An 8,597-nucleotide genomic window follows, 5' to 3' on the forward strand; every position below is an offset into this window, starting at 1 on the left:
GCCCCGCCCGGCCCGGGGCACCACACCGGGGACGGCCGACGCGCGCCCTCGGCGTCCGCCCGTCCACCCACCCCAGAGCGGGGCGGGGGAGGCCGGGCGGCGAGGACACGGCGACCGGCCCGCGGGGGGGGCAAGACCGGGGACCCGTCCCGCGCTCGGGCGAGCGCATCGGGGCGGGGGCGCCCCCTCGCCCAGCACGCGACGACGGCGGCGGCGGCGGCGGCGACGACACGGGCGACGGATCGGGGCCGCGGCGGGCGCGGGAAGCGAGCCACACCAGGGCACACGGCCCCGGGGAGCAGCAGACGGCGAGGGGACCGAGGCGGACGGACGGACGGAGAGGGGCACCGACGGGATGCGGCCGCGCGGGGCCGACACCACGCAACCGGTGGCGGAGGTGGGGTGGCCGCGCGCCACCGCGAGGGGAACGGCCCAAAGCGACCCGGCGGAGGGGACGCGAGTCGGCCGCCGGGGCCCACCGCGGGATCTCACCGCCAGAGGCCCTCCCGGCACAGGGGCGGTCCCGCGGCACCACCCGGGACGACGACGGACTGGCGCCCCCACCCTCGCGGGGCTCGCGCCCACCGCCACCGCCACCCCCAGAGCCGCAGCCGGCCCGGGGAGAACACTCTCCCGCCGCACACCGGCGGCCCCCGCCCCCACGGCCCTCGCGCGCGCGGGGCTCCCCGCCCCGCCCCCCTCGCTCAGGGCTTCCGAGGGCACTGCTCCGCCCGGGGACGCCACCGGCCCGGCAGAGGCCGGGGGACGACACCCACGTGAGGCGAGGCGAGGCCGGCTCGGGCCCAGACAGGGGACGGGAACGCGGGCGGTCGCACGCGCGGGACGAGGGCGAGGACGAGGCCGGCGGCAGCGGGGAGGGGCCGGCAAGCACGCACGGCGGGGGCCGCGGGACAGGGACGCGGGCGCCGCCCCGAGGACCAGACGACAAAGGCCGGGCGCGCGGCCGGGCCCCCAGGAACACCAGCGCGGGACCCCACCGCCACCCGCACGCGAGGGCGGTCCCGCGACGCCTGGGGCGCCGGCCGGCCCCGGCCATCCCCGGAGCGTGGCCCACGACCCGGCCCCGCCGCCACGGCCGGCGAGCCGTCCACCCGTCTTCCGCCATCCATCCGCGACGGATCCGTCTTTCCATCTGAGTCTGAACCCCGAGGCGCGACATCCCGGGGACGACGCTCTCGAGCGAGGCGGCCCGGACCGTGACCGCACGCCGCCACCAGCTGCGGCTCAGGGGGCGAGGGCGGGCGCGACGGGCCCCTCCTCACCACCAGCTGGCGGGGCCGGGGAAGCCGAGGCCGACCGGGCGTCGCGCCCCGACACAGCCCCCCTTCCCCCAGGGCTCACACCACGGGGGCCGGCCGCACGCACACGGCCCCCCACCTGCCGGACGCCCGGCGGGGCCCAGCGGGACCCTCCCCCGACGCGGAGGGGGGAGGCGCGGGCCGCGGTAGGCAACGAGCGGCACACGGCCCCACCGCGGGGCCGGCGCACCCAACTCCCTCCCCTCCCACGGAGGGCGGGGGAGTTCTGCTCTGCCCACGTGCTCTGGCAGTCGCCACGGTGGCCACTGCGCACTCGGGAGGGGCAGCGGCTGGGGGCTCCGGTACCCCAAGGCTCCCTCTCGGATCGCTAGAGAAGGCGTTCTCACCGAGGGCGCGCCGTCCCTCCCCCGGACCGTCTCACCTTCGGGCCCACGGAGGCGCTCCGCCAGCCACCAGGCCTCAGCTGGGCGGGAGGGGTCTGCGGTACAGGGAAGCGGACCGCCACACACGAGCGTGTGCGCGGTCAGGGCCAGAGCAGAGCCCGCACGCCCCGCCCCCCCGCAAGGCCTCATCCACCAAGGCCTCCACGACGAGGGGAACAGGCACGCCTCTCCCTACCGCCTCGACCCCCCCCCAAAAAAGAGAGCCACTCTCGGGACACCCACGCCACCGTGGCGGGGACCCGAGGGGGACACCGGGTTGAGGGAAACGACACCACCGCTCGGCCTCAGGCACCTGAGGGACGACCTGGAGCGCTCCAGGGGCACCGCCGAGGGTCACACGAGGCACGCTCGCACACCCGCGTGGGGCGCGCAGCGCGGCGGCGGCGGCACAGCCCTCCCCGCCACAGGGAGGGCCGCTCGCCGGGCACACGCCGAGAAGGCGAAGCGGGAGCAATCTGCTGTGTCAGAAGACCAACGGCGCCCACTGACGCCCCGAGGCAAGGGACAGCAGGAGACCGAAGATCAGGGCCAGAGGCCACACACCCAACCCCTGCCTTCCTCACCCTCCCTGATGGGCAGCGGGGGGGAAGACAAGCGAGGGGCCCCGCGGACAGACCGAGAAGAGCGGACACGCTCACTGGGAACGCCCGTCCCTCGTCTGGCACGGCTTAGGCTCGGCCCGGGAGAACACGACCACACCACATCGATCCGTGGAGCCAAGGTGGGGCGGGGGGAGGCACGGCGAGGACAGTCACCAGAGGGGCCCGTTTTAAGCCTCGCCGGCAACCTCCATCCCCCCCCACCTCGCCTCAGGCGAGAGCGGCCAACGACCCCAAGAGGAGAACACCTGACACGGAGCCCACAGGGCGGGGGTCGTCCCAGCCGCCCCCAGGTGCCCACAGCGGGGGCGAGGGGCGCCCAGGGTAGAAGACCCGCGCCACCTCGCCCCGCCACCCTCGGGTCGCCCAGAGACCGGAGGTGGCACCGTGGGTCGGGTCAGCCAGACGACACCACACAGGAGCCGGCGCACAGGCCCAGGCGGGCGGCTCCAGCGGCAAGGGACGAACCGGGCACCAGCTGGCGGCCCAGAAGCCCAGAGCCCCGCGTGCGTCTAGAGACCCACAGTCCTCGGTGGCAAACACCAAAGGAGACCGTGTCAGCACTTACCTGGTGGCAAAAAAGGCCTATTAAGGGCGACGAAATGACAGCAGGCGACAGAGGAGCCCATCTACGACTCGCAGGGAGGGCCCCCGGAACCTTGTCCCGGCCACCTGTCCCCAACACTGCCCCATACACACCAGGCCCCGAGCTCTCGGGGGGGGGGGGGGGGGGCGCGGGGGGGGGCGGGGGGCAGGCGGGGGGTCATCTGGTCGACCGGGGGGGGGGAGGGGCGCGTGGTGGCAAAAGGGGTGGGGGTGGGGGCGCGGACACCGAGAGAGGGGGAGCTGGCCGAGGACGCCCTCCCCGCTTCACCCACGCGGGTAGGGGGACCGGCCCGTCCGTGTCTCCGGACGGGGATTTGGCTTCGATGTGCAAAAGGAACACAGAAGACAGACCCGTCAGCGAGGCGCTTCCCACGAGACGAGCGGGCCCCGACCAGGGACCGCGCCCGGGGCCCAGACCGTCCTAGACGGGGCACCCAGGACGGCCCGAGCCGGTCCCCACCTCCCGACTGACTGGGATTCAGGGAGTCGGAGAGGGGTGAGCCAAAGTCGCGTCCGACGACCGAGACCCACCAGGGCACGCCGGAGGGTCGAGCGCGCCCTCCCCGGCCACCCGCGGAAGCAGGGTCCGGTCCATCCACGTCTCCGGACCCGTCAGGACTTTGACAAAGAGAAAGCATGGGTGCCGGGAGACGCCTCGGGCGACCGGACCCCACGGGGGGGACCGCACACGCGCCTCCCCCGGTCAACCCTCGGGTCCCCACCTCCGGAGCGCGACGCGGAAAACACCTCGGGCAGGAAGGACCCGAGGGCCCGGACCCAGGCGCGCCCTCCGGCGACCTCCAAGCCACCGTCCGGGCCGGTCCCCACCTCCGGAGCGGGGCCGAGGGCGAAGCACACGCTCCTGAGGGCGGCCCAGGAGGAGTCCGGACCGCCGAGCCCGAGTCCAGGCGCTCCGGGCAGGGAAGACCCTCTCCCTGCCCACCGCGGCGGCCCGGCCCAGGTAGGGTCCGGGCGGTCCGTCTCCGCGGCCGCAGGGGCACGGGGAGATGCTGGTCGACCCGGTCAGGCCGCCCCGCAAGCCGGCTGCGGTGCGCCGCGACGGTCACCCTCCTCAGAAACCTAGAGAACCAATCTCCGGCGACAGCAGGACTGTCCCTAGGCCTCGGCGCCACCGGGACTGTCGCCGCCAGCGTCGCCGGTGTCTGAGAGCTCTGCCTCGGGCCCAGAGGCTGAGTCACAATCCTCCTGAAGGAGGCCTCGCCGAAGCTCCAGAGGGGAGGGACAATATACAAGCGGCCGCCAGGTGGCTCCCGACAAGCGACTCGAACGTCCCGAGGACGGGTGGCTGTCGCCGGCCGCCGGGGACGCCACCGCGCCGGCCGCCCAAACGCCCGAGCTCGGCCCGGAGCCTCCGCCGCCGAGCGACGCGACGCGACGCGACCCCGGCCGCAGAGGAAGGGAGACACGCTGGGAAGGATCTCCTCAGGAGGCTGCCACGAAGGAGACTCACTCCCCCACGCGATTCCGGGGTGCTGGGGGGACATTCCACGGAGACGCCGGCGGGCGGTGGGGGCTCGGGGCGGGGTCGGCGGAGAGAGGGGCACCAGCGAGCGGCATCGCAGACTCCCCCGGCCCCCCCTCCCCCGAAAGAGAGGGAGGGAGGGAGGGGCCGGCAAAGCGAAACCAAGGCGAGCGCTGCTCGGAGAACAAAGCAGGACTTTGGAAAGCAGACGCAGACAAGCAAGCCCAGGAGCAAGAAAGGAAAAGGAGGAGACACACTCGGAACCCCCACCAAGAGAAGACACAACTCAACCTGGGTAGAGACCGTGACAAAGTCCGAAGACAACAAACCCAAGCAGGCGCCGGTGGGTGGGGAAAGTGCACTTGAGGTCAGGAGAACATGGATTTCAAAATAACTGAACTGGCCACAAACACCAGAATGGCAGGCAGGCGGGAGGGCGGGCGGGAGGTCTGGGGTGGCAGGGCTGCGGGGGTGGGGGTTGGGAGGGGCGGGGGTGGGGGGTGGGGCTGGGGGGCGGGGGCGGGGGCGGGGGCGGGGGGTGGGGGGTGGGGCGGCTGAGGGGCGTGGAGGTGAGGAGGACCGGACCGAGTCAATAGGGATCCACTCCATAAACCCCGTGTTCCATGACAACAGCCAGTTAAATGAATAAATAACTTTGTGAAGTCGATCAGAAAGGAAACGAAACAAAACCACCAGGCAGGAAAGTCAAGTCATAGAAGGGCTCCGGGTGCTTAAAAGTCAGAGAGAGGGAGAGGGAGAGGAGGAGGAGGAGGGGGAGGGGGAGGGGGAGGGGGAGGGGGAGGGGGAGGGGAGGGGAGGGGAGGGGAGGGGAGGGGAGGGGAGGGGGAGGGGGGAGGGGGAGGGGGAGGGGGAGAGAGAACGCATACACATGTGCGTATCCGCGCGTCCATATGTATACGCACGCATATTCGCGCCTATATATACGCGCACCCATGGGTATGGACAAACACGTTCGAAGGGCATGCTCACAAACACGCATGTGTCTGTGTGCGCCCGTGTGTGCCTAGGCGTTTCTACTGTGCGTGTATGCTTGCGTGTATACACGTAGACTCAGGCATATATACGCAGACGTACGCGGATATACACAGGTACGGATACACATGCTCATATGTGCAGATACGTCGGGATCCATAGACACATACGTACAAATCAAGGCGGACGTGTCCACGCGTACAGATGCACACGTGTGTATACGTGTGATGTATACGCACAGGTGTGGGTGCACGTATACGCGTACACGTGCGTGCGTGCTTCCATAGGCGCATCTGTCCTCGTGTGTGTATGCACACGTGTATGCACACATGCATACGCGCATACGGACACATCCAGAGACGTCTACGGATCGCGTCTGGAGGTCCACACAGACGTCCGAGTGTGTATGTGTCGGGATACGCACACGTCTATATAAGTAGACGTGCGTGCACGTACGCACATACAGGCGCCCGGGGGCGTCCAGAGTGCCTACACGCAGATGCATGTGCATAGATGCGCACACACGGAAACGCATATGCGAACGTGCGTGTGTATCCGCACACGTCCATAGAAGTCCGTGTACACGTGCCTAAGTGCACAGATACCCACGTGTCTGTGTCGATGTCTACGTGCGCGCGTGTGAGTATCTATGGGTGTATCTATGTACATATAGATACTCACAGACACACACGGACGGAAACACACATCCGTGTGTGTGTGTGTGTGGGGGGGGGGGGGGGGGTATACACGGGGAAAGCGCAAGCATCTTGCAAACGGGGCTTTTCTGTCCAAAACTGATCGAGGCGTCAGACAACTCAGCCTCCAAAAGGGAAACAACCCCCGATGAGCGAAGTGGGCAGGCAGGGGGCCCCGAGCAGACACCTTCCTTCCAAAGAAAGGGAGAACAGACAGACACCCAGAAGCACAAGGGAGACAACAAATCAGCGGCAGGGCTGGGCTGGGCTGGGCTGGGGCTGCTGGGGGTGGGGGCGGGCTCACGGAAGCACCCCGGGGCGTTCATCTGGACATTGATCCTTCTCCTTCGGAGGGGAAAGGCCCAGGAGCTGGAATCGCCATCGCGACAGCAAGTTGGACACATCAGAAGACAGTGGCTCCTGATCGATCGAACGCGCCTTTTCTGCCGCTGAGGAACATGTGGGCGGACTCAGAGAGATCACATCTCATCCCCTGGGGCCTCCCAGAGAGAGAAACCACATCCCTAGGGAAAAGAGTCCTGTGATTCCCTCGGAACACTCCACCAAAGAGTCCCCCTTCGACCCAACCCAGCCACTCCACGGAGTGCCCACGGAGGGGACAAAGAAGATACGGACGTGTGTATGTGTGGGATCGACCCCCCATACCTAGGTAGACATCCATACACACAGAAGGAGAGAGCTCTCTGTCTGTGTGCCTACGCCTGTATCTATTCATTCACTCACACACACACACACACACACACACACACACACACACACACACACACACACACAGAGGAATGGGACTCAACCACCCGAAGGGAATGAAATCTCACAGTCTGCAGGAACTCGGAGAGACCTTTAGAGGGGATGATGCTGAATGAAATACCTCAGAGCCGTCGTTTCCATGCAGTACCTACCAAACGAGACACCGTGAACACAACAGAACCCAAGAGAAACAGGCTCCTAAGAGACCACCGCGGAACACATGAGGGGTGGCCAGAGGAGGGAGCGGGGGAAACGGTGGCGGGGGGCGGGGTGGGGGAGAGAACGAGTGAACGAGCGCCCCTGGTGAGGGAGACAGAGGAAGCGGGGCGACCTGCCCCTTAGGGAATCCAGGCGTCACGGGCACGTCGCGACACCAAACGTCGTCCGCCGTGACACCGAGTGGTGACGGACGGTCCCTCACTAGATGCATCCTGGTGATCTCTGTGTCATGCGCTGCACTCGAAAACATCGTCGGTGCAGCTGAAAAGGAACGGGGGAACAAAACACACACACACACACACACACACACACACACGCACACACACACACAAGGGAAAGGAAGCAGGACGGGAGGAAGGAAAGAAGGCGAAAGGAAACGTCGGCCGTCAGCGAGAGGTCCATTTGAGAAGAGCGGGACTTGCGTGTGTGTGTGTGTGTGTGTGTGTGTGTGTGTGTGTGTGTGTGTGTGTGTGTGTGGAGGGGCGGGGAGTGGGGAGGCGGGGAGAGATACTAGGGTGAGTAGGAGGACGGGGAGCAGGAGGAGGAGAAAGAAAAGGACCGACCGATGGCCTCGAGGGCGAGGGGGAGATCAAGGATCCAAAGAGTGGACAGGACGGTCAGGTGAGTGCCATAGGGAAAGGAAAGGAAGCCAACCCACGAACACCCTCCCCACGGTGGTTGTGTTCAGTCCAAGATCAAGATGTGGGTAGCACGGTGTCCTCCAGCACACAGGGACACACAGGGCCTCCCTTGGCGTGGGAGTTCAGGATCACCCTGAAAGCTGAAGCCGTTCTGTTCATCCACGGCTGACAAGTACCGTGGTCTCACGACATTCACACATCCTAGCAAACCATCGAAAGACTCTCTCAGTCACTCGCCGTGAAACACATAGAGAACAGAAAAGGAGCGACACGATCGTGGCTGGCTGGCTGGCTGGCTGGCTGGCTGGCTGGCTGGCTGGCTGGATTCCCATGAGAGTCTGAGGATGGAACACATGGACAGAAAAGCATCCGATTCCCTTTGGTCAAGAATCGGTCTCGCCTTCTGCGCCTGGTGTCTTTCCTACGTCTGGATGATTCCCTCCCCCACCCCACCCCGCCCCGCTCCGCTCCGCTCCGCTCCCAGCTTGAAGGTGCTCTCAAGGTCCCGCCGGAACGCTCTCTTCCTCTCTTCGGAGCGCCCTTCTGAAGGGGAACGTTTTCTTCCACGTCATCGCCCCGAGACAGCTTCAGCCTGGCCCTCCCCTCCACCCCCGCCTCCCTCTCTCCCTCCTGCTCCTCTTCCTCCTCCTCTGAACTCTTGAGCTCTCCTCGCACCGGCCTCTCACCCCACACGGTGGCAGTGTTGGCCTAGGTATGCTCAGGCGTCTCCTCCCCGCATCCCAGTGGACTGCCACTGGCTCTCTCTCGACTGCGTCGTCCTGGGACCATGTGTTTCCTGGCCTTTTCTGCGGGTGGGGGAGACCCGGACGGGCCGGGGCCAGGCGGGGGTGTGGGGGAGCCTGCATGCGG

The sequence above is a fragment of the Ovis canadensis genome, chromosome 1 (assembly GCF_042477335.2).
Source record: "Ovis canadensis isolate MfBH-ARS-UI-01 breed Bighorn chromosome 1, ARS-UI_OviCan_v2, whole genome shotgun sequence".
Taxonomy (NCBI): Eukaryota; Metazoa; Chordata; class Mammalia; order Artiodactyla; family Bovidae; genus Ovis; species Ovis canadensis.